This window comes from Lycium barbarum, chromosome 9 (genome assembly GCF_019175385.1).
Source record: "Lycium barbarum isolate Lr01 chromosome 9, ASM1917538v2, whole genome shotgun sequence".
NCBI lineage: Eukaryota > Viridiplantae > Streptophyta > Magnoliopsida > Solanales > Solanaceae > Lycium > Lycium barbarum.
In genome coordinates this window covers 57,807,240-57,834,896 of record NC_083345.1, presented here as the reverse complement: position 1 = coordinate 57,834,896, position 27,657 = coordinate 57,807,240, and positions in this window count along the sequence as shown.

Below are 27,657 nucleotides of genomic sequence, written 5' to 3'. Positions count from 1 at the left end.
TATGTTTGGTATTTTGTATATCGTGGCAGCCTTGTCGGCTTGCTTAGGAATATATATAAATGTTGTTGTTTGGTAAGTGCAACTCCTTGGGAGATGGATGACTAAGGCATACAGAACTTGACAAATCTAAATAACTCACTATCTTCTTACATACAAATGAGATCATGACATGCTAATTATAAATTATTAGAGTTAACAGATAAATATGAGTGTCCAATTCGGGCACAAGTCACGGCCTACGGGGTTGGGTCGTGACAGTATCATTTTAAACTTTATTCAAAAGGAGAGCCCAATAAGACAAATAGGGCATCTCGGGGTTAGCGGGCCCACCTCGAGTCGAATTGAGGTGGCGAACATAATTTACGACCATTTAGGGGCCAAAAGTTCATACACAATCATTTCTAAGTTACCCGACCACATTTCGATAGGTTTCGGACGATTGGTGGCATTCTAGCCAAAATAGAGCCCCTAGGCTTCAATTGAATTGAATGAATAGTAACCTTTCTGTGGATCGGGTTTCGAGGAGCAGAAATGCTCCGGAGGTTCCAATATTCACCTAGCATACTAAGACATGCCAAACGAAGAAGTGGGAAGCTTTACATACCTTACAGACGTCTTACGCTCTCCCAAAAGTCAAGTCCCGTCTCGTCTGAAATCTGAAAATGGTCAAAGTTACCAATTGAGATTCTTAGGCTTAAAAATGCCATTAACTTCAGTTTTGTCTACCGAAATTTCGGCAGCATTTCCCCTATAAATCTAACATCCCCGAGACTTAGCTCGGCTCAAAATACATCAACAACAACAGCCCACACATCATCAAACAACACAAATCATAATCAAACCACTCTAGCTTCACAGTTCTACCTTATTACCTAAGTTGGCAACTTTCATTCAAACTTCCAAAACTCCAACTCTATATCTACATAATTGTATTCCTTTCCTCATTCAACCTTATACAATCACATCCCAAATACAATCCAACCATACACGAAATTGTTCCAAAATCCATTACTTTCCATAATTCTTCAAAACATCGAAAATTCGCGACGAACATTCTAACTTGCGTCGTTTCATTCCGAATTCATTAATATCAACTATAAATCATATTTAAAGTCTTTAGCACCCCAAATATACAATTATATACACAATTATACCAAAGGTATACACTTTCCGATAATGTCCGAAATCATTTTCCAACGCCAATTTAATTCATTAATCAATCATTTACGACACAAGGATCACAACAACTCATTATACCAACTAAACAAGATCAATTCACCTCACTTTCTTCTTCCTAGGCTCACGGCCAACATACAATATACACACACACCCACGGCTTTCTATATACACCAAAGTTACGGGATTCTCGTCTATTCCCAATCCTTAACACATTCATATCAATTCTATAACATTAGAGGGGCAAAATTCTTACCTTTTCTTGAATTTCCGACTTGTCGCAAACGAGGTTCTTGTGCCAAACTAATTATACCCCGTTGAAGAGGGCCTTGATTACTTCACAACTATGTAGAAATTAAGATTTTTGGATCAACAACAAAGGTTGGGAAATTTTTTTCTCTCCTTTTTCTCAAGCTTGGCCGAGAGCTTCTTTGAGGTGCTTTCTTAATTTTTTTTTTTGTTTTGATCTTGATTCTTGATAATTCCAAGAGGCTTAAGTGATATATATCCAAATATAGATCATGTGCATGGCACATGATCATTAAAAAGGGCTTGGGCCTAGCCAATATGGCCGGCCACCCCACTAACTTTGGGCCTCATTTTGTGTTCTAATTTTTTCTTGGCCCAATTCGATAAACGTCCCGTTTTGTAATTCTCGAAACTAATTTCCGAAATTCCAAATTTGTCCCCGGCCTTCCCCGATGTCTTAACATTTATGATTCCATAACCAACATAGTCATATTCACCAAAATCAAAATATTTCCTTATAACACACAAATCGTAATTATTTCTCGATTTCCCGTTATACGAAAACACGGGACATAACATTCTCCCCCCCTTTAGAACATTCGTCCTCGAATGTTGAATCGACCTTATGGGGCGTCATACTGCTCCGGGAGGGTTCTCTTTATAGTTGTCTTTTTTTTTTTTTTTTTTTCCGACACGGCTCCTTTACTAACTTTAGGGGGGTAAATTTCTCACATCACTGATTCAAATGCCTTCATAATACATTTTCTCATACCCCACGTAATCATCGAACCATAAGATATATTCTTATAACAAACGAACGCTTTCCAGACATCATAGAATCATTCCTTATTGCACTGCTGAGTTTCTTACCACATCGTCGAAATCTCACTTTACTTCATACCAGACACTCCATGCCAAACAGATTCAGAACTAGGGCAGGACGCGTATAAGCATATCGGACGGATTCATAGTCAACATCAGAGGTAAGGAAGTATATCAGACAAGTCTGAGATCGGAGTCAGACGTACGAAGGCGTATCAGACAGATTCGTAATCAGAATCAAACACACGGAGACATATTAGACAGATTCATAGTCGGGGTCAGACGCACGGAATCATATCGGACAGATTCGAAATCAAAATCAAATGTACAGAATTGTATCATACAGAGTCTTGATCAGACAGACCGAAATGTATCGAACATACGCGTGATCAAAATCAAACGCACAGAAGCATATCGGACGGATTTATATCCAGAGTCTGACATACAGAGGTGTGCTAGACAGAAACATATCCAGGATCAGACGCACAAAGATTCATCAGACGGGAACATAATCGAGCTCAAAAATACAGAGGCGTACTAGACAGAGCCTTATCGGAATCGGGAGTACAGAAGCACAACAGATAGAATGTCGAATTAGAATCAAATCGCTCCTATTAAGGCTCCAGTAATTCATGAGAATTTCCCCTTTATTGGTAAACTTATTCGCCAAGTTGTCACACAAATTGTCTTACGTCTCGCGTATCGACTCTTTCAAGGATTCCACTTATTCACACTGCTTATCTTTCATCTTTCCTACCCTCCATACTCATTTTCTCTTCCAGACATCGTCATTCTAAACTGAGTTATAATGTACTTAGGGATTTTCTATCCCTTGACAACTTTCGGATCGTCGCCCCCCGCATCGCTTCATGAATTCGGTTTAGTAGAACCTTTCGTCTATCACAACATTAGTTGCCGGGTCTCGGCTCGTAACCCACATGGGCACCAAACGAAAATCATACATACACACACACACACACATTTACTAATACCTTACCGGCGAACGTCTCTGACTGTTATTCAAATTCGTTCAATTTCCCAAGCGGTGTTGTACCCTTTTCTTTTTGCCCATTTAGTCCGCCTCGTTCTGCGCGACTCCCGAAAGGGCACTAATTACTCCACACACATTCTATTTACCTTTTGGTTACCCCAAATTTCCATCTATATTTATCGCACTCTCACTTATGAAAAACTTTACATTACTTCCCAGGGGGTCACCCATCACAGAATTGCTCTGGCTTGAGCACGCTTAACCCTGGAACTTTCATGCATTTTGACGCGTTAGGGCTGATATAACTTCGTCAATTGCCCCGCACGACCTTTGTCACGTAATTTCAGGGCCAATCGGGGTCTTAGCAAATTTTTCGGGAAGTTTTCGTAGCGGGTCCCACTCCGACCCAAATAGGTCGTTTGCCCTCCTGGCTATGTGGTTTCTCGTTTTAGCCTGCCAAACTCCCTATATTCGCCCCCCACATGCATAGATAGCCGCCTCAAATATTTTCATTGATTCGGATTCTTACCCTACTTTTACTGACACGCAGAAAGAGAATATCGCATAATATACTGGAATACAGACCTATCATTGCACACGTTCATTCAGAAAAAGGTTAGTAGTATACCTGGGTCTGCGTCTGGTGATGCTTCTGGGTCACGCCGACCAGCCAAAGCGTATATGCGGTTCGAGGGACCGCTAGAACCTGAACCGCCACCGCGGCCTCGACCGCGTCCTGCCGGTGCTGGTATACCTCGCCCTCCAGGGCGTGCAACAGATGGAGCAGATGATGAACCGGCGTCTGACCCTGTCGGCTGAGCCACACTACCAGAACCGCTAGCCAACGGACAGTCTCTCATAAAGTGGCCCTGACCACCACAAGAAAAACAAGCTCCAATCGCTCGATAGCACTCCCCAGGATGAGACTTCCCGCAATGAGAACAACGGGGCTTGGGTGGTCTGGCCTGGCTGGGACCCCTGGATACCTGTGAACCTGCCACCCTGGGGCTCTGACCGGTCCCAGACGGTCCCGCACTATCTAATCGCTTATTAGCAGACTGTGTGTCCCGGCTTGACGGAGGGAAGTATCCACTGGACTGATACTGAGGCTGCCCGCCCCGAGAATCTCCAGAATAACCCACTGATCTGGCCCTCTTGGGCCGTCTCCCATCATACTCTCTGCTGGGCCGATCTGCTCGGTGCCGGTTCTCCATCCCCTGGGCGTAGGCCTGTAGACGGGCAATGTCCATATCTGTCCGCAATGACACCGCCATACAGCCGTCAATCAGGTAACGATCCAACCCCATAACATATCTATGCATCCGATCAGACATATCAGCTACCACGGCAGGTGCATACCGGGCCAGGGAATCAAACTCCAAATTATATTCACGAACGCTTCGACCCGTCTGCTGCAAATGTAAAAACCGATCAGCTCGCTCCCGTCGTAACTATGGGGGCAGAAAGTGGCGGGTTAATGCTGTCACAAACTGATCCCAAGTGGCTGGAGGGGCACCCTCTCCCCTAGACAACTCCCAAGTCTCGTACCAGTGGGTAGCAACATCTCGAAGTCTGTGCGAAGCCAGCTCGACCGACTCAGTCTCTGAAGCCCTGACTAAGTCCAGTGAGCGCCGCATCCCCCGAATAAAGTCATGGGGGTCCTCGTCGGGCTTAGACCCGAAAAACTCTGGAGGGCCACATAATAGAAACTCCCGAACTCTCAGGCTGTCCCGCCTGTCATCGTCATCATCGTCCCTCCGCCCGCGTCTGCGAGCCTGCCCTGCTACCAGTGTAGTCAACAACTGTACAGCCTCTCTCAGGGTCCTATCCTCCGCCCCAGGCTGAGGAGCTGGAGTCTCAGGAGCGGGTACACGGACCTCTGGAGCTGCTGAAGGACCTGCCCCGGGCTGTACAAATGGGGGTGTAGCAGACCCCTCAGAGCGAGGCACAACCTCAGGCAAATCATAGACACGAGCCCGGGTAGCTCGCTGCGCCTGGCTAGTCTCTCCCATTTTCGCCTTGCCCTTCTTCGGAGGCATCACTGCAAACACAATAATTGGTCAGATCAGAATGACCCTAATAGCACAGCTCTATCGTACGATCTAAGATTCCAAAGAAAGTAACACCCTAAATGCCCTGTAGCTTCCTGTTTATAGATGTGGTGCACACCACATCGATAAACAAGACTCTACGAGACACGGCCTGTAGACATTCCGAGGACAAACTGCTCTGATACCACTTTTGTCACGACCCAGCCCCGTGGGCCGCGACTGGCACCCTACTTGGGTACCCAGACCAAATTACATATTCATTGCCAAACCCAAACATATTTCAGAATTCCATACAAGTCATATCAAACATAGTTTATATCAAAATACGTCTTAAGCGGTCGCACGAATCATAATGTCACATCAAATCCAAACGGAGCGGCGGAATAGACATCGCCGGTCAGAAGTGCAAATATGAGCATAAGGGCCATTTAGGGCCTTCATAACAAACGGACCGCTTTAAGACCAGAAAACAAAATCAAACAAACATATATAGGACCCTCGCCCCACATATATGACTACAGGCCTCTACGAACTCAAAACAAAGACATATGGCGAGACAGGGCCCCGCCGTACCCAAATAGTCAAATGTACAGAGTATATACACATAGCAAAAGGAGTCTGTACCAAAAGGGGACTCCGAGTCAAGAAGGAGTACTCCGAAGTAGAAAAGAGTGAAGCCTACAGTGGAGGATCACCAATATTTGCACCTGCGGGCATGAAACGCAGCCCCCGAAGAAAGGGGGTCAGTACGAAATATGTACTGAGTATGTAAAGCACGGAGTACAGAAATATGGATCAAAACTGAAAGTAAATCAGATAACAAAGTGGAGTACAAATCGGGATGTCAAAATCCGTATCAAAATCATATACGTATACATAATGCAAACGAAATCATGCAAACGCTTAGGAACGTGGTCGCCACTCCGACGCTGGCGCCACACACAGCATAACACAAGAAGGTTTCAAATCTCCGTATCTCCGAACACAAACACAAACATAGGTGAGCGTATCGCATCACGAGCCATATCACAGCATAACTCCAAACGGAACCCGGCCCTATGGCGAAGCCTCGGGAACCGTAACACAGCATACAACCGAATTATTGTAAGGCGCACGAATCATAACCGGCCCGGAAACCGGTGAACGAAGTCATAATAAGGCACGAGCGGAGTCGTGAGCAGACAAATGCAATTCATATTTCAAAATAGCCTTTCAAAACTTAGTAGTCTCATAAGTCATTTCATAGTACAAAATAATCGAATACTTAGTCGATACAAAGTTTCATTTCACAAAACGTTTCCAAAATATTACGTATGGCTCAAAACGTAACTTAGCATATCATAATATTCAAAACATATCTCGTAGGAGGAAGTTCCAAAATCGAAGGTATCATTTTAATCTTTATTCAAAAGGACAGCCCAATAAGACAAATAGGGCATCTCAGGGTTAGCGGGCCCACCTCGAGTCGAATTGAGGTGGCGAACATAATTTACGACCATTTAGGGGCCAAAAGTTCATACATAATCATTTCTAAGTTACCCGACCACATTTCGATAGGTTTCGGACGATTGGTGGCATTCTAGCCAAAATAGAGCCCTTAGGCTTCAATTGAATTGAATGAATAGTAACCTTTCTGTGGATCGGGTTTCGAGGAGCAGAAATGCTCCGGAGGTTCCAATATTCACCTAGCATACTAAGACATGCCAAACGAAGAAGTGGGAAGCTTTACATACCTTACAGACGTCTTACGCTCTCCCAAAAGTCAAGTCCCGTCTCGTCTGAAATCTGCAAATGGTCAAAGTTACCAATTGAGATTCTTAGGCTTAAAAATGCCATTAACTTCAGTTTTGTCTACCGAAATTTCGGCAGCATTTCCCCTATAAATCTAACATCCCCGAGACTTAGCTCGGCTCAAAATACATCAACAACAACAGCCCACACATCATCAAACAACACAAATCATAATCAAACCACTCTAGCTTCAAAGTTCTACCTTATTACCTAAGTTGGCAACTTTCATTCAAACTTCCAAAACTCCAACTCTATATCTACATAATTGTATTCCTTTCCTCATTCAAACTTATACAATCACATCCCAAATACAATCCAACCACACACGAAATTGTCCCAAAATCCATTACTTTCCATAATTCTTCAAAACATCGAAAATTCGCGACGAACATTCTAACTTGCGTCGTTTCATTCCGAATTCATTAATATCAACTATAAATCATATTTAAAGTCTTTAGCACCCCAAATATACAATGATATACACAATTATACCAAAGGTATACACTTTCCGATAATGTCCGAAATCATTTTCCAACGCCAATTTAATTCATTAATCAATCATTTACGACACAAGGATCACAACAACACATTATACCAACTAAACAAGATCAATTCACCTCACTTTCTTCTTCCTAGGCTCACGGCCAACATACAATATACACACACACCCACGGCTTTCTATATACACCAAAGTTATGGGATTCTCGTCTATTCCCAATCCTTAACACATTCATATCAATTCTATAACATTAGAGGGGCAAAATTCTTACCTTTTCTTGAATTTCCGACTTGTCGCAAACGAGGTTCTTGTGCCAAACTAATTATACCCCGTTGAAGAAGGCCTTGAGTACTTCACAACTATGTAGAAATTAAGATTTTTGGATCAACAACAAAGCTTGGGAAATGTTTTTCTCTCCTTTTTCTCAAGCTTGGCCGAGAGCTTCTTTGAGGTGCTTTCTTAATTTTATTTTTGTTTTGATCTTGATTCTTGATAATTCCAAGAGGCTTAAGTGATATATATCCAAATATAGATCATGTGCATGGCACATGATCATTAAAAAGGGCTTGGGCCCAGCCAATATGGCCGGCCACCCCACTAACTTTGGGCCTCATGTTGTGTTCTAATTTTTTCTTGGCCCAATTCGATAAACGTCCCGTTTTGTAATTCCCGAAACTAATTTCCGAAATTCCAAATTTATCCCCGGCCTTCCCCGATGTCTTAACATTTATGATTCCATAACCAACATAGTCATATTCACCAAAATAAAAATATTTCCTTATAACACACAAATCGTAATTATTTCTCGATTTCCCGTTATACGAAAACACGGGACATAACATTCTCCCCCCCTTTAGAACATTCGTCCTCGAATGTTGAATCGACCTTATGGGGCGTCATACTGCTCCGGGAGGGTTCTCTTTATAGTTGTCTTTTTTTTTTTTTTTTTTTTTTTTTTCCGACACGGCTCCTTTACTAACTTTAGGGGGGGTAAATTTCTCACATCACTGATTCAAATGCCTTCATAATACATTTTCTCATACCCCACGTAATCATCGAACCATAAGATATATTCTTATAACAAACGAACGCTTTCCAGACATCATAGAATCATTCCTTATTGCACTGCTGAGTTTCTTACCACATCGTCGAAATCTCACTTTACTTCATACCAGACACTCCATGCCAAACAGATTCAGAACTAGGGCCAGACGCGTATAAGCATATCGGACGGATTCATAGTCAACATCAGAGGTACGGAAGTATATCAGACAAGTCTGAGATCGGAGTCAGACGTACGAAGGCGTATTAGACAGATTCGTAATCAGAATCAAACACACGGAGACATATTAGACAGATTCATAGTCGGGGTCAGACGCACGGAATCATATCGGACAGATTCGAAATCAAAATCAAATGTACAGAATTGTATCATACAGAGTCTTGATCAGACAGACCGAAATGTATCGAACATACGCGTGATCAAAATCAAACGCACAGAAGCATATCGGACGGATTTATATCCAGAGTCTGACATACAGAGGTGTGCCAGACAGAAACATATCCAGGATCAGACGCACAAAGATTCATCAGACGGGAACATAATCGAGCTCAAAAATACAGAGGCGTACTAGACAGAGCCTTATCGGAATCGGGAGTGCAGAAGCACAACAGATAGAATGTCGAATTAGAATCAAATCGCTCCTATTAAGGCTCCAGTAATTCATGAGAATTTCCCCTTTATTGGTAAACTTATTCGCCAAGTTGTCACACAAATTGTCTTACATCTCGCGTATCGACTCTTTCAAGGATTCCACTTATTCACACTGCTTATCTTTCATCTTTCCTACCCTCCATACTCATTTTCTCTTCCAGACATCGTCATTCTAAACTGAGTTATAATGTACTTAGGGATTTTCTATCCCTTGACAACTTTCGGATCGTCGCCCCCCGCATCGCTTCATGAATTCGGTTTAGTAGAACCTTCCGTCTATCACAACATTAGTTGCCGGGTCTCGGCTCGTAACCCACATGGGCACCAAACGAAAATCATACATACACACACACACACATTTACTAATACCTTACCGGCGAACGTCTCTGACTGTTATTCAAATTCGTTCAATTTCCCAAGCGGTGTTGTACCCTTTTCTTTTTGCCCATTTAGTCCGCCTCGTTCTGCGCGACTCCCGAAAAGGCACTAATTACTCCACACACATTCTATTTACCTTTTGGTTACCCCAAATTTCCATCTATATTTATCGCACTCTCACTTATGAAAAACTTTACATTACTTCCTAGGGGGTCACCCATCACAGAATTGCTCTGGCTTGAGCACGCTTAACCCTGGAACTTTCATGCATTTTGACGCGTTAGGGCTGATATAACTTCGTCTATTGCCCCGCACGACCTTTGTCACGTAATTTCAGGGCCAATCGGGGTCTTAGCAAATTTTTCGGGAAGTTTTCGTAGCGGGTCCCACTCCGACCCAAATAGGTCGTTTGCCCTCCTGGCTATGTGGTTTCTCGTTTTAGCCTGCCAAACTCCCTATATTCGCCCCCCACATGCATAGATAGCCGCCTCAAATATTTTCATTGATTCGGATTCTTACCCTACTTTTACTGACACGCAGAAAGAGAATATCGCATAATATACTGGAATACAGACCTATCATTGCACACGTTCATTCAGAAAAAGGTTAGTAGTATACCTGGGTCTGCGTCTGGTGATGCTTCTGGGTCACGCCGACCAGCCAAAGCGTATATGCGGTTCGAGGGACCGCTAGAACCTGAACCGCCACCGCGGCCTCGACCGCGTCCTGCCGGTGCTGGTATACCTCGCCCTCCAGGGCGTGCAACAGATGGAGCAGATGATGAACCGGCGGCTGAGCCACACTACCAGAACCGCTAGCCAACGGACAGTCTCTCATAAAGTGGCCCTGACCTCCACAAGAAAAACAAGCTCCAATCGCTCGATAGCACTCCCTAGGATGAGCCTTCCCGCAATGAGAACAACGGGGCCTGGGTGGTCTGGCCTGGCTGGGACCCCTGGATACCTGTGAACCTGCCACCCTGGGGCTCTGACCGGCCCCAGACGGTCCCGCACTATCTAATCGCTTATTAGCAGACTGTGTGTCCCGGCTTGACGGAGGGAAGTATCCACTGGATTGATACTGAGGCTGCCCGCCCCGAGAATCTCCAGAATAACCCACTGATCTGGCCCTCTTGGGCCGTCTCCCATCATACTCTCTGCTGGGCCCATCTGCTCGGTGCCGGTTCTCCATCCCCTGGGCGTAGGCCTGTAGACGGGCAATGTCCATATCTGTCTGCAATGACACCGCCATACAGCCGTCAATCAGGTAACGATCCAACCCCATAACATATCTATGCATCCGATCAGACATATCAGCTACCACGGCAGGTGCATACCGGGCCAGGGAATCAAACTCCAAATTATATTCACGAACGCTTCGACCCCTCTGCTGCAAATGTAAAAACCGATCAGCTCGCTCCCGTCGTAACTCTGGGGGCAGAAAGTGGCGGGTGAATGCTGTCACAAACTGATCCCAAGTGGCTGGAGGGGCACCCTCTCCCCTAGACAACTCCCAAGTCTCGTACCAGTGGGTAGCAACATCTCGAAGTCTGTGCGAAGCCAGCTCGACCGACTCAGTCTCTGAAGCCCTGACTAAGTCTAGTGAGCGCCGCATCCCCCGAATAAAGTCATGGGGGTCCTCGTCGGGCTTAGACCCGAAAAACTCTGGAGGGCCACATAATAGAAACTCCCGAACTCTCAGGCTGTCCCGCCTGTCATCGTCATCATCGTCCCTCCGCCCGCGTCTGCGAGCCTGCCCTGCAACCAGTGTAGTCAACAACTGTACAGCCTCTCTCAGGGTCCTATCCTCCGCCCCAGGCTGAGGAGCTGGAGTGTCAGGAGCGGGTACACGGACCTCTGGAGCTGCTGAAGGACCTGCCCCGGGCTGTACAAATGGGGGTGTAGCAGACCCCTCAGAGCGAGGCACAACCTCAGGCAAATCATAGACACGAGCCCGGGTAGCTCGCTGCGCCTGGCTAGTCTCTCCCATTTTCGCCTTGCCCTTCTTCGGAGGCATCACTGCAAACGCAATAATTGGTCAGATCAGAATGACCCTAATAGCACAGCTCTATCGCACGATCTAAGATTCCAAAGAAAGTAACACCCTAAATGCCCTGTAGCTTCCTGTTTATAGATGTGGTGCACACCACATCGATAAACAAGACTCTACGAGACACGGCCTGTAGACATTCCGAGGACAAACTGCTCTGATACCACTTTTGTCATGACCCAGCCCCGTGGGCCGCGACTGGCACCCTACTTGGGTACCCAGACCAAATTACATATTCATTGCCAAACCCAAACATATTTCAGAATTCCATACAAGTCATATCAAACATAGTTTATATCAAAATACGTCTTAAGCGGTCGCACGAATCATAATGTCACATCAAATCCAAACGGAGCGGCGGAATAGACATCGCCGGTCAGAAGTGCAAATATGAGCATAAGGGCCATTTAGGGCCATCATAACAAACGGACCGCTTTAAGACCAGAAAACAAAATCAAACAAACATATATAGGACCCTCGCCCCACATATATGACTACAGGCCTCTACGAACTCAAAACAAAGACATATGGCGAGACAGGGCCCCGCCGTACCCAAATAGTCAAATGTACAGAGTATATACACATAGCAAAAGGAGTCTGTACCAAAAGGGGACTCCGAGTCAAGAAGGAGTACTCCGAAGTAGCAAAGAGTGAAGCCTACAGTGGAGGATGACCAATATCTGCACCTGCGGGCATGAAACGCAGCCCCCGAAGAAAGGGGGTCAGTACGAAATATGTACTGAGTATGTAAAGCACGGAGTACAGAAATATGGATCAAAACTGAAAGCAAATCAGATAACAAAGTGGAGTACAAATCGGGATGTCAAAATCCGTATCAAAATCATATACGTATACATAATGCAAACGAAATCATGCAAACGCTTAGGAACGTGGTTGCCACTCCGACGCTGGCGCCACACACAGCATAACACAAGAAGGTTTCAAATCTCCGTATCTCCGAACACAAACACAAACATAGGTGAGCGTATCGCATCACGAGCCATATCACAGCATAACTCCAAACGGAACCCGACCCTATGGCGAAGCCTCGGGAACCGTAACACAGCATACGACCGAATTATTGTAAGGCGCACGAATCATAACCGGCCCGGGAACCGGTGAACGAAGTCATAATAAGGCACGAGCGGAGTCGTGAGCAGACAAATGCAATTCATATTTCAAAATAGCCTTTCAAAACTTAGTAGTCTGATAAGTCATTTCATAGTACAAAATAATCGAATACTTAGTCGATACAAAGTTTCATTTCACAAAACGTTTCCAAAATATTACGTATGGCTCAAAACGTAACTTAGCATATCATAATATTCAAAACATATCTCGTAGGAGGAAGTTCCAAAATCGAAGGTATCATTTTAAACTTTATTCAAAAGGACAGCCCAATAAGACAAATAGGGCATCTCAGGGTTAGCGGGCCCACCTCGAGTCGAATTGAGGTGGCGAACATAATTTACGACCATTTAGGGGCCAAAAGTTCATACATAATCATTTCTAAGTTACCCGACCACATTTCGATAGGTTTCGGACGATTGGTGGCATTCTAGCCAAAATACAGCCCTTAGGCTTCAATTGAATTGAATGAATAGTAACCTTTCTGTGGATCGGGTTTCGAGGAGCAGAAATGCTCCGGAGGTTCCAATATTCACCTAGCATACTAAGACATGCCAAACGAAGAAGTGGGAAGCTTTACATACCTTACAGACGTCTTACGCTCTCCCAAAAGTCAAGTCCCGTCTCGTCTGAAATCTGCAAATGGTCAAAGTTACCAATTGAGATTCTTAGGCTTAAAAATGCCATTAACTTCAGTTTTGTCTACCGAAATTTCGGCAGCATTTCCCCTATAAATCTAACATCCCCGAGACTTAGCTCGGCTCAAAATACATCAACAACAACAGCCCACACATCATCAAACAACACAAATCATAATCAAACCACTCTAGCTTCAAAGTTCTACCTTATTACCTAAGTTGGCAACTTTCATTCAAACTTCCAAAACTCCAACTCTATATCTACATAATTGTATTCCTTTCCTCATTCAAACTTATACAATCACATCCCAAATACAATCCAACCATACACGAAATTGTCCCAAAATCCATTACTTTCCATAATTCTTCAAAACATCAAAAATTCGCGACGAACATTCTAACTTGCGTCGTTTCATTCCGAATTCATTAATATCAACTATAAATCATATTTAAAGTCTTTAGCACCCCAAATATACAATGATATACACAATTATACCAAAGGTATACACTTTCCGATAATGTCCGAAATCATTTTCCAACGCCAATTCAATTCATTAATCAATCATTTACGACACAAGGATCACAACAACACATTATACCAACTAAACAAGATCAATTCACCTCACTTTCTTCTTCCTAGGCTCACGGCAAACATACAATATACACACACACCCACGGCTTTCTATATACACCAAAGTTACGGGATTCTCGTCTATTCCCAATCCTTAACACATTCATATCAATTCTATAACATTAGAGGGGCAAAATTCTTACCTTTTCTTGAATTTCCGACTTGTCGCAAACGAGGTTCTTGTGCCAAACTAATTATACCCCGTTGAAGAGGGCCTTGAGTACTTCACAACTATGTAGAAATTAAGATTTTTGGATCAACAACAAAGCTTGGGAAATTTTTTTCTCTCCTTTTTCTCAAGCTTGGCCGAGAGCTTCTTTGAGGTGCTTTCTTAATTTTTTTTTTGTTTTGATCTTGATTCTTGATAATTCCAAGAGGCTTAAGTGATATATATCCAAATATAGATCATGTGCATGGCACATGATCATTAAAAAGGGCTTGGGCCTAGCCAATATGGCCGGCCACCCCACTAACTTTGGGCCTCATTTTGTGTTCTAATTTTTTCTTGGCCCAATTCGATAAACGTCCCGTTTTGTAATTCCCGAAACTAATTTCCGAAATTCCAAATTTATCCCCGGCCTTCCCCGATGTCTTAACATTTATGATTCCATAACCAACATAGTCATATTCACCAAAATCAAAATATTTCCTTATAACACACAAATCGTAATTATTTCTCGATTTCCCGTTTTACGAAAACACGGGACATAACAGTCAATCATTTGAATACAACATACTCATATAGAGGGTTTAAGAGTTTGGCCAAGGAACCATGCCTTATGAAAGAAGGGTTAGCCTTACATATCTTTTCGTCGGACTATTATACAATTGTACGCTTCCTTCCAATGCTAGCGTCTATACCTTCATTAATATCATAACAATGGCCATTAGTCAATCACATTATCCACATTATCTAGATTCCTTAATTTGCCTCTAATTCACCCATATTCGTGGTCATAACATCCAACTTCGTCCATTCGTCTAAAGTGTCTAGTTCATGATCTTAGTACCATTTATAATGCATTCATATCACAACACAACAATATTCATGATTCAATTCAAACTATTCCTCAAAATGTCACTATTCATCATTCATGGCCTACTTGACCATATTTTCTACAATCCATGTATTTCAACTCTTCAATACCTTAACCATCTTGTAATAATCATGAATCTTACCTTAGAGGTTGTAGGAACAAGCTTTGGTTAATAATACTCCACTTTGAGCAAAACCCTAGTTTTTCTCCATTTGGATTTCTTGACCTAGATGATCTTTGATGATGTTCTTACTCTTGATTCACCTTGTTTTATGTTGTTGATCCTCAAATATCCTTGAAAACTTGTATAATAAATGTAGAGAGAGGTTTTAGAGAGAAGTGGTGTAATGTTGTAATGAAATAAAACAAGTGTTGGTCCCTTTATTTAATGACTTGCAAAATCTGTGCTGAGATGAACAGTGGTCGTCCATCATGGTTTACGGCCCGTATTGCAGATTAAGGACCGTCCCTCGCGATCGTCTTTAACCATTTCCAGAACCAGAAGCTTTGGCTGCTTGCATGGTGATTTACGACCATGGTTTACGGGCCGTAAATCACTTTACGGTCCGTTCTCCAGGTCGTATTTTACCATTTCTCGGCTGGCAGAAAGTTGAAGCCTTGCATGGCAGTTTACGACCTGCTAGTTTACGGACCGTATACCAGTTTACGGTCCGTCCTATCACTTTACGACCACTGGGCAGTTGCAATTCTGTAACTTCCTATATTTCTTAGACTTCTCATTTTAATCACCCACGTCCATGCACATGCATTGCTCACCTTATATCTCATCTTAATTTAGCCAACTTTCTCATCTCACATCGGATACCTTCGAAATCTTGCATAAGGTCATCAAACGTCGTTTCTTGCTCATGGACATCATGCACTCATACTTATCACTTGTTCGTTCACTTACGTACCAACGGAACAATTTTCCGAGGTGTAACAAGTTGGCATCTTACAGACTTTGAGATGTGGCGTTTTTATCGTACAATAATTGGCTATCATCAAGAAAAGAGAATGTGTCTCCTCCTGTTTGGCAAGAATTTGTAGATGCCTTCATCAGCCACTATTTGCCACCCGAGGTCCGCCGAGCTAGAGCGGATAGATTTTTAAATTTGAAACAAGGAAAAATGAGTGCCCAGGAGTATAGCCTTCAGTTTAATTCATTGGCTAGCTATGCCCCGACTATGGTGGCCGATATGGGAGATAGAGTGCACAGATTTATGAGTGGCTTAGGGCCACATTTGTTCAAGGATTGTTGACGACTTCTGTCATGACCCAACCCCGTAGGCCGTGACTAGTACCCGATCTGGGCACCCAAACACATATATCCAATGCTATCTCAACTGTTATCAAACGCATTCAAGTATAAAGCAGAAGCCGTCAAGGCTATATTTCAAATTTAGAAAATTTCCAGAAAGATTTTGGCAGAGTTTCCTTTGTTTTACAGACTATCCAAAATAACCCTGCGCACAGAAAATACCAACAAAGGCCACACCGGCCAACAAAGCAACATATAAACGTATGCGGACCGGCCGCCGCGGCGAATGGGGTCGCCCCAAACACAACATATACACACATTCGTACAGAAAGACCTTAACCCACAAACATATCTACAGGCCTCTAACAGACATACAGAGTCATATGACGGGACAGGGCCCCGCCGTACCCGGAGTTGCCATACATACAGAATATACAGAAGGCAGAAGATATATATACCAAAAGTACACGCTCCGGACCAAAGGAGCTCTTCAAAATAGCAGAATCTGAGCCCTAGACTGGCAGCGTATCTTCAGGTGCGTCTGTACCTGCGGGCATGTAGCGCAGTCCCCGAAGAACCGGGGGTCAATACGAAGAATGTACCGAGTATGTAAAGCAGAAACATAACAAACATAATCATAGCATGAACCGGAAGCACAGAAATATAACGAACAGAACCATAAATCAAACGGACGGACAGAATCATAATCCCGACAGACGGACAGACAGAATCATTATCCGTCGGACAGACAGAATCATACATAGGTTACAGAAACGTGGTCGCAACTCCTGCCTTTGGCGCCACAACACATAATATTTCAGAATATTTCATATCTTCGAACATCTCCGTCACATAACACATCATATCATAACCACGGTAACCCCGGGGACAGATCACACAACGGGAAACCGGACACATCATACTTCGTAACATATACACGGTAACCGGGGACGGACATATACCGCAGTAACTCGGAACCGGACACATCATACTTCGGAATTCATACTTGGGACCCGGCCCCCGACAAGGGACTCGGCGGCCCATCCGCACGATATAAACCGGTGAAAGGAACCATAGCACATGCACGAACTGATTAATGAGAAACCACATTCTTACAGATCATTATACAGACCCAATCAAACTAAAGTAGGCCAAATGGCGAGTCAAATCAGAGTATTCGGATAGCGTTCATAATATGCGCCTATATCCTGCTTAGGAAGGCACGACGGGTTATTACCAGAATCAGATTTTCAGATGTCAAAGCCATTTTGTAAAACTTATATAAAAAGTAGTCATATCATGATCAGAATAATAGTCCAGATGTTGTCTGAGAAAGTCGGACAGAAACAAAGTAGTTAAAGTTATACAGAAAGTATCGGGCCTTGAGGGCCCACCTCGGACCAACCCGAGGAGACGTACGTAAATTACAGATAGTAGACCTTATGAGGTCGTCCATAATCATTTGGAAGTGTTCCGACTCCGTTTAGGAAAGTTTCGTACAAAAGTTCACTTTAAAGGCATTTTTATAAGGAAATGGTTTCAATCGTACTGAAAGAATTGGAGCAGATTTCCATCTCGAATTCCGAGGAACGGAATCGTATTCAAGGCTCGCGGCCGAGCCTATTACATTCAGAACATGCCTAAGGATAAAGGGGTAGGCTTTACATACCTCGATAGCGCCTTACGCTGGCTTGCCGTCGATTCCAATTTCGTCCAAAATCTAGAAATGGTCAAGTTTACCATTTGTTAGTTTCAAACTTTTCAATAGTCCAACTTAACACATACTTGCCTACCGAAATTTCGGCAGCATTTCCTTTGTATATATGACATCCCCAAAAGTTAAACACAGCCAAACAATCAACACAACCCAACAACAATATTCATAATAACGACAAGTAGCTCAAAATACACAATAGGGCACAATCCGCCAACTTTCCGTCATAACCTAACATTTTCCGTTCCGACCTTACGCTTCGAAACCAAACTTATTATTTTGATATTCATCACCCATCAAAGTCATTATAACACGATGCTGAGGCATATCATACCACTTTCACATGATATACATAAGATATACAAACATACAAACTTTCCATCAAAGCCACAACTTATCCAATTCTCCTAACCTTCAACATACAAGTTCATTATACATTTCCATCTTCCGAATTCATCAACAAAAATCATAATTTGTCTCTTCATACTTTCATTTCCTTTTTTTTACATAAACCATAACAAAGTTGCATGTTTTTCTACAATAACTAAATAACCATTTTTCCATGACAATAAAGATTATTATCTTTCCATTCATTTCACCATAGCACACTTAACATACTAACAAGATTAAATTCATATTCCATCACCACACAACACCACACGGCCACAACCTAATATTTCCAACTTCCACAATTCATTTCACTTTCATTTCTAATACAATTTCTATCATACTACAACTAAATTTCAACATGAATTCAAAGCATCATTGACATGTAACATATACATGCATTCGGCCCATATACATGCAACACACCTACTTGCAAACTTCCATATTTTTACAAGTTCTTCTCATTTCTACATACTACAACATAAATCACACTTCATAGCATAAGAAAATAGATTGATTCTCACCTTTTCCTCAAATTCTTCACTTGTTACAAAAGTTGTCCTCTTGCCAAACTAATCGTGCCAAGTTGTAGAGGACTTTTCACTTAGTAGTTATCTCACAAAGAATGAATTTTTGAATCCAAGATTAGGCTCCACAAATTTTTTCTTTCTTTTCTCTTTTGCTCTCCTTGGAGCCGAAACCTCCTCTATTTTCTTGCTTTGTTTTGTTCTTGTTCCTTCTTGAATATTCTTAAGGGCTTATCCTTAATATAATTAGTCACATGACTAATTCATTAAATGGATATTGGGCCAAAGGCCTCTTGGCCGGTTAGGCTCCCACTTGGGCCTTGATTTTCTTATTTTTTTTTTTAGCCCACAATTGTTGGTTAATTATTGTAATTCATAAGGCAAGTTTCCAAAATTTCAATTTTTGCCCTTGGCCTCCTTTCGTAATTCCATACCAACATACTCATAACCGACACATTCGTGCCAAGCAAGGTCCAAATGTGGCCTTGTCCATTACAAGTCAAATTGTTTCGAATTTTCGAATAAGCAAAAATGTCGGATGTAACATCCTCCCCCCCTTTAAAACATTCGTCCTCGAATGTTAAATTGACCTTATGGGGCGCCATACTACTTCGGGAGGGTTCTCTTTTTAATGGTCCTTCGTGGAATTTCTGACATGGCTTCTTCACCAACATGATGGGGTAATTCTTCACGTCACTGATTCAAATGCCTTCATAATTTATTGTCTCATACCCCACGTAATTACCGGACCATAAGCTACATTCTCGTAACTGGCGGAAGCTTTTCAGACATTCTAATTAACATCACTTCTTGTTACACTTCTGAGTTCCTTAACACATTATCGTAATCCCACTTCATACCAGACACTTCATACCAAACAGATTCAGAACTAGAACCGAACGCGTAGAAGCATATCAGACAGATTCGTAATCGGAGGCAGACGTACTAAACTATAGCGGACAGATTCGTAGTCAAAATCAGATGTATGGGAGTGTATCAGACAGATCTGAGATCAGAGCCAGACATACAGAGATTTATCAGACGGATTCGTAGTCAGAATTAGACATACAGAAATGTATCGGACAGATTCGTATCAGAGTCAGACATACGAAGATGTATCAGACAGACGCGTGATCAAAATCAGACGTACAGAGATGTATCAGACGGATCCATATCCAGAGTCAGACATACAGAGGCGTGTTAGACAGATTCGTAATCAGAGTCAATCGTACGGAGGTATGTCAAACAAAAACGTATTCAGAATCAGACATACAAAGATTTATCCGACGGAAACATAATCGAGTTCAGAAGTATAGAGGCGTAATAGGCAGAGCCTTATCAGAATCAGAGGTGCAGAAGTACAGCAAACAGAGTTTTGATTAGGACCAGACCACTCCTCTTAAGGCTCTAGTGATTTACGAAAACTTCCCGAGCGGTATTGCGCTTCTTCTTTTCGCCCATTTGGTCCGCCTCAGTCCGCGCGACTTCTGTAAGGGCGCTAGCTATTCCACACATCCTCTTTTTCCTTTAGGTTACCCCACATTTCCATTTTCATCTTATACTTGCACTTGTGCAAAACTTTGCATTACTTCCCAGGGGGGTCACCCATCCCAGAATTGCTCTGGCTTGAGCACGCTTAACTCCGAAACTTTCATGTATTTTGACGCGTTAGGGCTAATATAATTTCGTCGATTGCCCCGCACGACCTTTGTCACGAAATTTTAGGGCAGATCGGGGTCTTAGCAAATTTTTCGGAGAATTCTCGTAGCGGGTCCCACCCCGGGCGAAGTCATACAATTACCCTGTTGCCTTTCTGAATCTTCAATATTAACTTTCATACACGTATACCTACGATTACAGACAGTCCACGGATCTAAGTCTCCATCCCACGAATTCCGTCTCCAAATAGTCGGTGAAATCTGATAAAATATTACCGTAAGATGCTCTCCAACCACCAACAGAAGGAAACTAAATTCCGACAAGCATCGCGGAACCTTTTTAGTACTTAATTTACATATTTACCTCTATATTCTTGGAAAAATTTGGGCAGAGGTTCCTCTGTATTTCTTACTATCCGAAACCTGTACACCAGAAATACCAACCATGCCTCACAGGGCCAACACATATACACATATATATACATCATATCATGCCGTCTCATAGCCACACGGGGCTAACAATTACAGATAGAAGTATACAGATGTCGAGGCTTACCTCACATGCCCAACTCAAACAACATCAGAGGCTCTTTCCTGTTTACTTTCATCTGGGATTTCTAGATTTACATTGGCGGTGGGGACATCTCAGTCGCCCTTGCCTTTGGTCACTAGGTCTCTAATCCTTGTAAATCCCCGTCGTCGGCATTGAACAACATTTTACAGATATCATACACACATCAAAAATTCTAGGAAACTTATGTACTCATAACTGATCAATCTCGGGTCTAACCTGGGGAGCTGCCGTGGGAACTGTGTCCCTCATCATCGTCATCTGTCTGGCCCCCACCATTACCTGCATCTGAATCGGAGGAGTATAGGTAGCCCGGCAATTCCTGGTTCACTGATGGCCAGGACAAAGGACTGGAGTAGGGCGTAACACTCTCCGGGGAAGCCTGTCTAACATACTGCTCTACTATAGGAGCTGCTGGCACGTCCTCGGGAACCTCCTCCTCCGGCGTCCCAGAGGAATGCTCTAGTGGCTCAGCATCGGGGTTATCCTCCTCCCTGGGAGTAAGAAACTCTGGAGGTATCATCGCTGGGTCCTCCGAGGGGTCGGTATCATAACTGTCTTCCCTGGGATCCTCTGCTCTGGGGATCAAAAACTCTGGAGGAATTGTCTCTGGATCCTCCGAAGGGTCTGTCTCAATCGAGTAGCTGGGGATCTGCCTACTCGGTCCTGGTGATATCTTAGGGGCTTTCTTAGCACCCCCATCCCCATCATCAGAAGCACTCCTCTTCATTCTTTATCAACCTACAATCACCTGCAGGAAGAGGGTCAAAAACATTTTCCCCAAATACTGACGCTTCTGCTCTTTTGGAGCCTTGCTGTAGATACAGCAATTCGTAAGGGAGAATCATCCTAATCATACAGCTTTATCGCACGATCTAAGAATCCAAAGAAGGGTAACATCCTAGATGCCCTGTAGCCTCCTATTTATAGATGTGGTGCACAACACACCGATAAACAAGACTCTACTAGACACGGCCTGTAGACATACCGAGGACTAACCGCTCTGATACCACTTCTGTCACGACCCAACCCCGTAGGCCGTGACTAGTACCCGATCTGGGCACCCAAACACATATATCCAATGCTATCTCAACTGTTATCAAACGCATTCAAGTATAAAGCAGAAGCCGTCAAGGCTATATTTCAAATTTAGAAAATTTCCAGAAAGATTTTGGCAGAGTTTCCTTTGTTTTACAGACTATCCAAAATAACCCTGCGCACAGAAAATACCAACAAAGGCCACACCGGCCAACAAAGCAACATATAAACGTATGCGGACCGGCCGCCGCGGCAAATGGGGTCGCCCCAAACACAACATATACACACATCCGTACAGAAAGACCCTAACCCACAAACATATCTACAGGCCTCTAACAGACATACAGAGTCATATGACGGGACAGGGCCCCGCCGTACCCGGAGTTGCCATACATACAGAATATACAGAAGGCAGAAGATATATATACCAAAAGTACACGCTCCGGACCAAAGGATCTTTTCAAAATAGCAGAATTTGAGCCCTAGACTGGCGGCGTATCTTCGGGTGCGTCTGTACCTGCGGGCATGTAGCGCATCCCCCGAAGAACCGGGGGTCAGTACGAAGAATGTACCGAGTATGTAAAGCAGAAACATAACAAACATAATCATAGCATGAAACGGAAGCACAGAAATATAACGGACAGAACCATAAATCAAACGGACGGACAGAATCATAATCCCGACAGACGGACAGACAGAATCATTATCCGTCGGACTGACAGAATCATACATAGGGTACAGAAACGTGGTCGCCACTCCTGCCTTTGGCGCCACAACACATAATATTTCAGAAGATTTCATATCTTCGAACATCTCCGTCACATAACACATCATATCATAACCACGGTAACCCCGGGGACAGATCACACAACGGGAAACCGGACACATCATACTTCGTAACATATACACGGTAACCGGGGACGGACATATACCGCAGTACCCCAGAACCGGACACATCATACTTCAGAATTCATACTTGGGACCCGGCCCCCGACAAGGGACTCGGCGGCCCATCCGCACGATATAAACCGGTGAAAGGAACCATAGCACATGCACGAAATGATTAATGAGAAACCACATTCTTACAGATCATTATACAGACCCAATCAAACTGAAGTAGGCCAAATGGCGAGTCAAATCAGAGTATTCGGATAGCGTTCATAATATGCGCCTATATCCTGCTTGGGAAGGCATGACGGGTTATTACCAGAATCAGATTTTCAGATGTCTAAGCCATTTTGTAAAACTTATATAAAAAGTAGTCATGTCATGATCAGAATAATAGTCCAGATGTTGTCTGAGAAAGTCGGACAGAAAAAAAGTAGTTAAAGTTATACAGAAAGTATCGGGCCTTGAGGGCCCACCTCGGGCCAACCCGAGGAGACGTACGTAAATTACAGATAGTAGACCTTATTAGGTCGTCCATAATCATTTGGAAGTGTTCCGACTCCGTTTAGGAAAGTTTCGTACTTTTCACTTTAAAGGCATTTTTATAAGGAAATGGTTTCAATCGTACTGAAAGAATTGGAGCGGATTTCCATCTCAAATTCCGAGGAACGGAATCGTATTCAAGGCTCGCGGCCACAAGAAAAGCATGCACCGGTGGCTCTGTAGCACTCTCCCGTATGGTATCTGCCGCAAAAAGAACACTGAACCCTGGGTGGCCTCATCTGACCAGAACCCCTATCTCTCCGCGAACCTGAAGCCCTGGAGCTCTGGCCTGCTCCTGAATACCCTGGGCTATCGAATCTGCGACCTGCAGGCTGGGGAGGCGCGCTCTGCGCCGGCTGAGATGAGAATCTGCTAGGCTGCTGCGGCTATTGGGGCTGTCTGCCCCGAAAATCTCCAGATGACCTGGCCCTCTTGGGCTGTCTCCGATCCTGGCCCCTGTCAGGCTGGTGTCCTCCTCTGCCCCGATCCTCCATGCCCTGGGCATGGGCCTGGATACGGGCAATGTCCATACCGGGCTGAGCAGCCAATACTAAGCAGCTATCAACAAAATACCGATCCAGCCCCATAATATATCTGTGCATCCGGTCCGCCATAGTAGCCACCACAGTAGGTGCATATCGGGCCAAGGAATCAAAATCCAAACTGTAGTCCCGGATACTGCGGCCCTTCTGCCTCAATAATAAGAATCTATCAGATCTGGCTCGTCACAACTCTGGGGGCAGAAAGTGTCCAAGAAATGCCTGAGAAAAATCGCCCCAAACTGCTGGAGGAGCGCCGTCCCCCCTGGATAGCCCCCATGACTCGTACCAGTTTGCCGCCACATCATATAACTGGTACGAAGCTAACGCGACTGACTCTGTCTCGGAAGCATTAATCAAATCTAGAGTGCATCGCATCTTCCTAATAAACTCCTCAGGATCCTCCTCGGGCTTTGTTCCGAAGAACTCTGGAGGGTTACAAGTCAAAAACTCACGGGCTCTCGAACTATCACGCCTGACTGCCCGGTCACCTCCCAGTCCATGCCCCTGAACCTGCCCTGCCACAAGTCTAGTCAGCAACTGGACTGCCTCCCTCATAGACTGATCCTCAGTGCCTGGCCGTGGAGCTGGAGGCTCAGGTACTGGAACTGCGGGAGCTGGCAGTGGAGCCGTCCCCCGATCTGCAGCTACGGCTGCCCCAATCTCCTCCACGAGTGGCGGTGTAGAAGAACCCTCTGTCTGGGGCAAAGTCTCCGGAGCAATATATACCTGGGCCCTGGTAGTCCTCTGGACCCGGCTAGTCTCTCCTACGGCAACTGACTTGGCCTTTTGGGCCGCTGTCGCCTTTTTTGGACGCATATCTGCAAATATAGCCACTCGTTAGGAAGGGGTCATCCTGATAACACAGCTCTATCGCACGATCTAAGACAGAAAGAAGGGTAGTATCCTAAATGCCCTGTAGCCTCCTGTTTATAGGCGTGGTGCACAACACACCGATAAACAAGACTCTACTAGACACGATCTGTGGACAATCCGAGGACGAACCGCTCTGATACCACTTTTGTCACGACCCAACCCCGTGGGCCGCGACCAGTGCCCGAGCTGGGCACCTATACGTACCCGATACCCCAAATTAGCATATTAACAGAATAATAATATAATAATAATATTAGTGGTCGCTACAGAATTTAGCAGAAAAGCAGACTTGGCACACATAGGCCGATAAGGCCATCACAGAACAGAATATCCCAAACATATGTACAGAACCCACACAGATGTATCCACAGACCTCTACAGAACATATCATAATCATAAGACGGGACAGGGCCCCGTCATACCCTGAACAAAGTACATATCCAGATAGCAGTGACAGACTGTACCAAAAGATGGGCTCTGTAGAAGAGAGCGCCCCAAATAGCAGAAATAGGATCCTAAACGTGTGGATCAGCGAACCTGTCGTCAGTACCTGCGCGGCATGAAAACGCAGCCCCCGAAGAAAGGGGGTCAGTACGAAATATGTACTGAATATGTAAAGCGGAATCACAGAAGACAAATCATAATGGTTACAGAAAATGAGTACAGAATCCAGAGTGTCAAATGCATATTTCCAAAACAGACAGAATGCGTACAGAAACATATGTCATATCATATCATATCCGGTCCCTGACACGGGACTCGGCAGACAGAATGTGGCCACCCTCCCGACGCTGGTGCCACTATACAGAGGAATCAGAAAAAGGGGCGTGGCCCCGTATCATATAATGTCATATCAAAATGGCCATACAGATCAGATCAGAATAGGCGGACATGGCACATCATACTCCACAGACCCATGTACGCGTATACCTGGCCCCTCACATCGGGACGCGGCGAACAATGCAGAGAATTTCGCTTGACAACATATCCTGGCCCGGGCTCAGTGTGGGAAACATTGGGACATCCACGAATGGAGTAGTGAGAGACTAATGCAATTTAAAAATATCATAAATGTCTTCAAAGACTCGATGAAGCGTATCAAAGACAAACCAATCCAATGGAGTCGGACGGAATCATAATAAATGTATTTCGGATATCATAATAAATTACAGAAGTATAACTTTCCCGAAGTCATTCCGAGTGTCAAAATAATTTATAATATTTAACAGAATATTTAAAATAATATTCGTTAAGCGATTAGTAGGGTAATTAAAACATTTCTTTCAAAAATCGCTTAAAAAGGAAGCTTTAACACATTAGGGGCAAAACCGTAAATAGCGGGCCCGCCTTGGGACAAACAAGGCGGCGGGCTCAAATTGTGCCCTCTAAGCATATAGTATCACATAAAAAGGTTATACAAGCATTCTATGACTTTCTGAATAATTTAGAGCAAAATTGCATAATTTCAGAAAAAGCGTATCAAAATGGTTCAATTCTACTGAAGGAAAAACTGAAATTTTGTCTTGCGGATTCCGAGGGCCAAGAGGTCCTTCGAGGCCCGGATCCGACCCTAACACACTAGGGGCATGCCAAGGGAAGAATTGGGGTTGCTTTACATACCTTTCGCGCTCCTTAAGCCTTTCCAAACTCACTTCCCGTTTCGTCTAAAAACTGCAATTGGTCAAGTTTACCAATTGTGAATTATTAATGCCATTATTTCAACTTTAAGCATATTTGGCTACCGAAATTTCGGCAGCACTTCCCCTATACATATGACACCCCGAGAATTCAACTCGGCTATAAATCATCAACAACAACCCAAACGACAACAACAATATCAACAATGAACATTAAAACACAAATATCCTTCAACTAGTCATTTTTCTCACAAGTTGACATAATCTTCAATTCAACCCAACTTTCAACTAAGATCAATAATTTCATATTCAACAACCATCATGATCATCACCATATAGTTCTAGAAACATTTCATATCGTTTTCCTTAAGATATACACTCGATATACATGATATACAATCTTCCGCCAAAATCATAACTTATGCAAAACATCAAATCTTTGGCATACAACTTCATAACAAGTTTCCAACTTCCAAATTCATCAACCATAATCATAATTCACATCTTAACAACTTCATTCCCATAATATCACAAAATTATTCTAAAGTGACATAATCATCTACATTCCAACTTCAACCAAAATTCATTCAACTTTCATTCCCAATATAATTTCCATCATAACCACAACTAGAATGCAACATAAAATTCAACTCATATATGTATACAACATATATACACCCATGGCTACATATATATATACATACCCACTTTGCAAACTTCCTTATTTCCATAATTTCTACTCATTTCCACATACCACAACATAAACAAACCTTCATAACATAAGAAAAAGGAATTGATTCTTACCTTTTTCTACAAACTTCTTCACTTGAACAAGTTGTCAACTTGAAGAAATAAGTGCTCCTT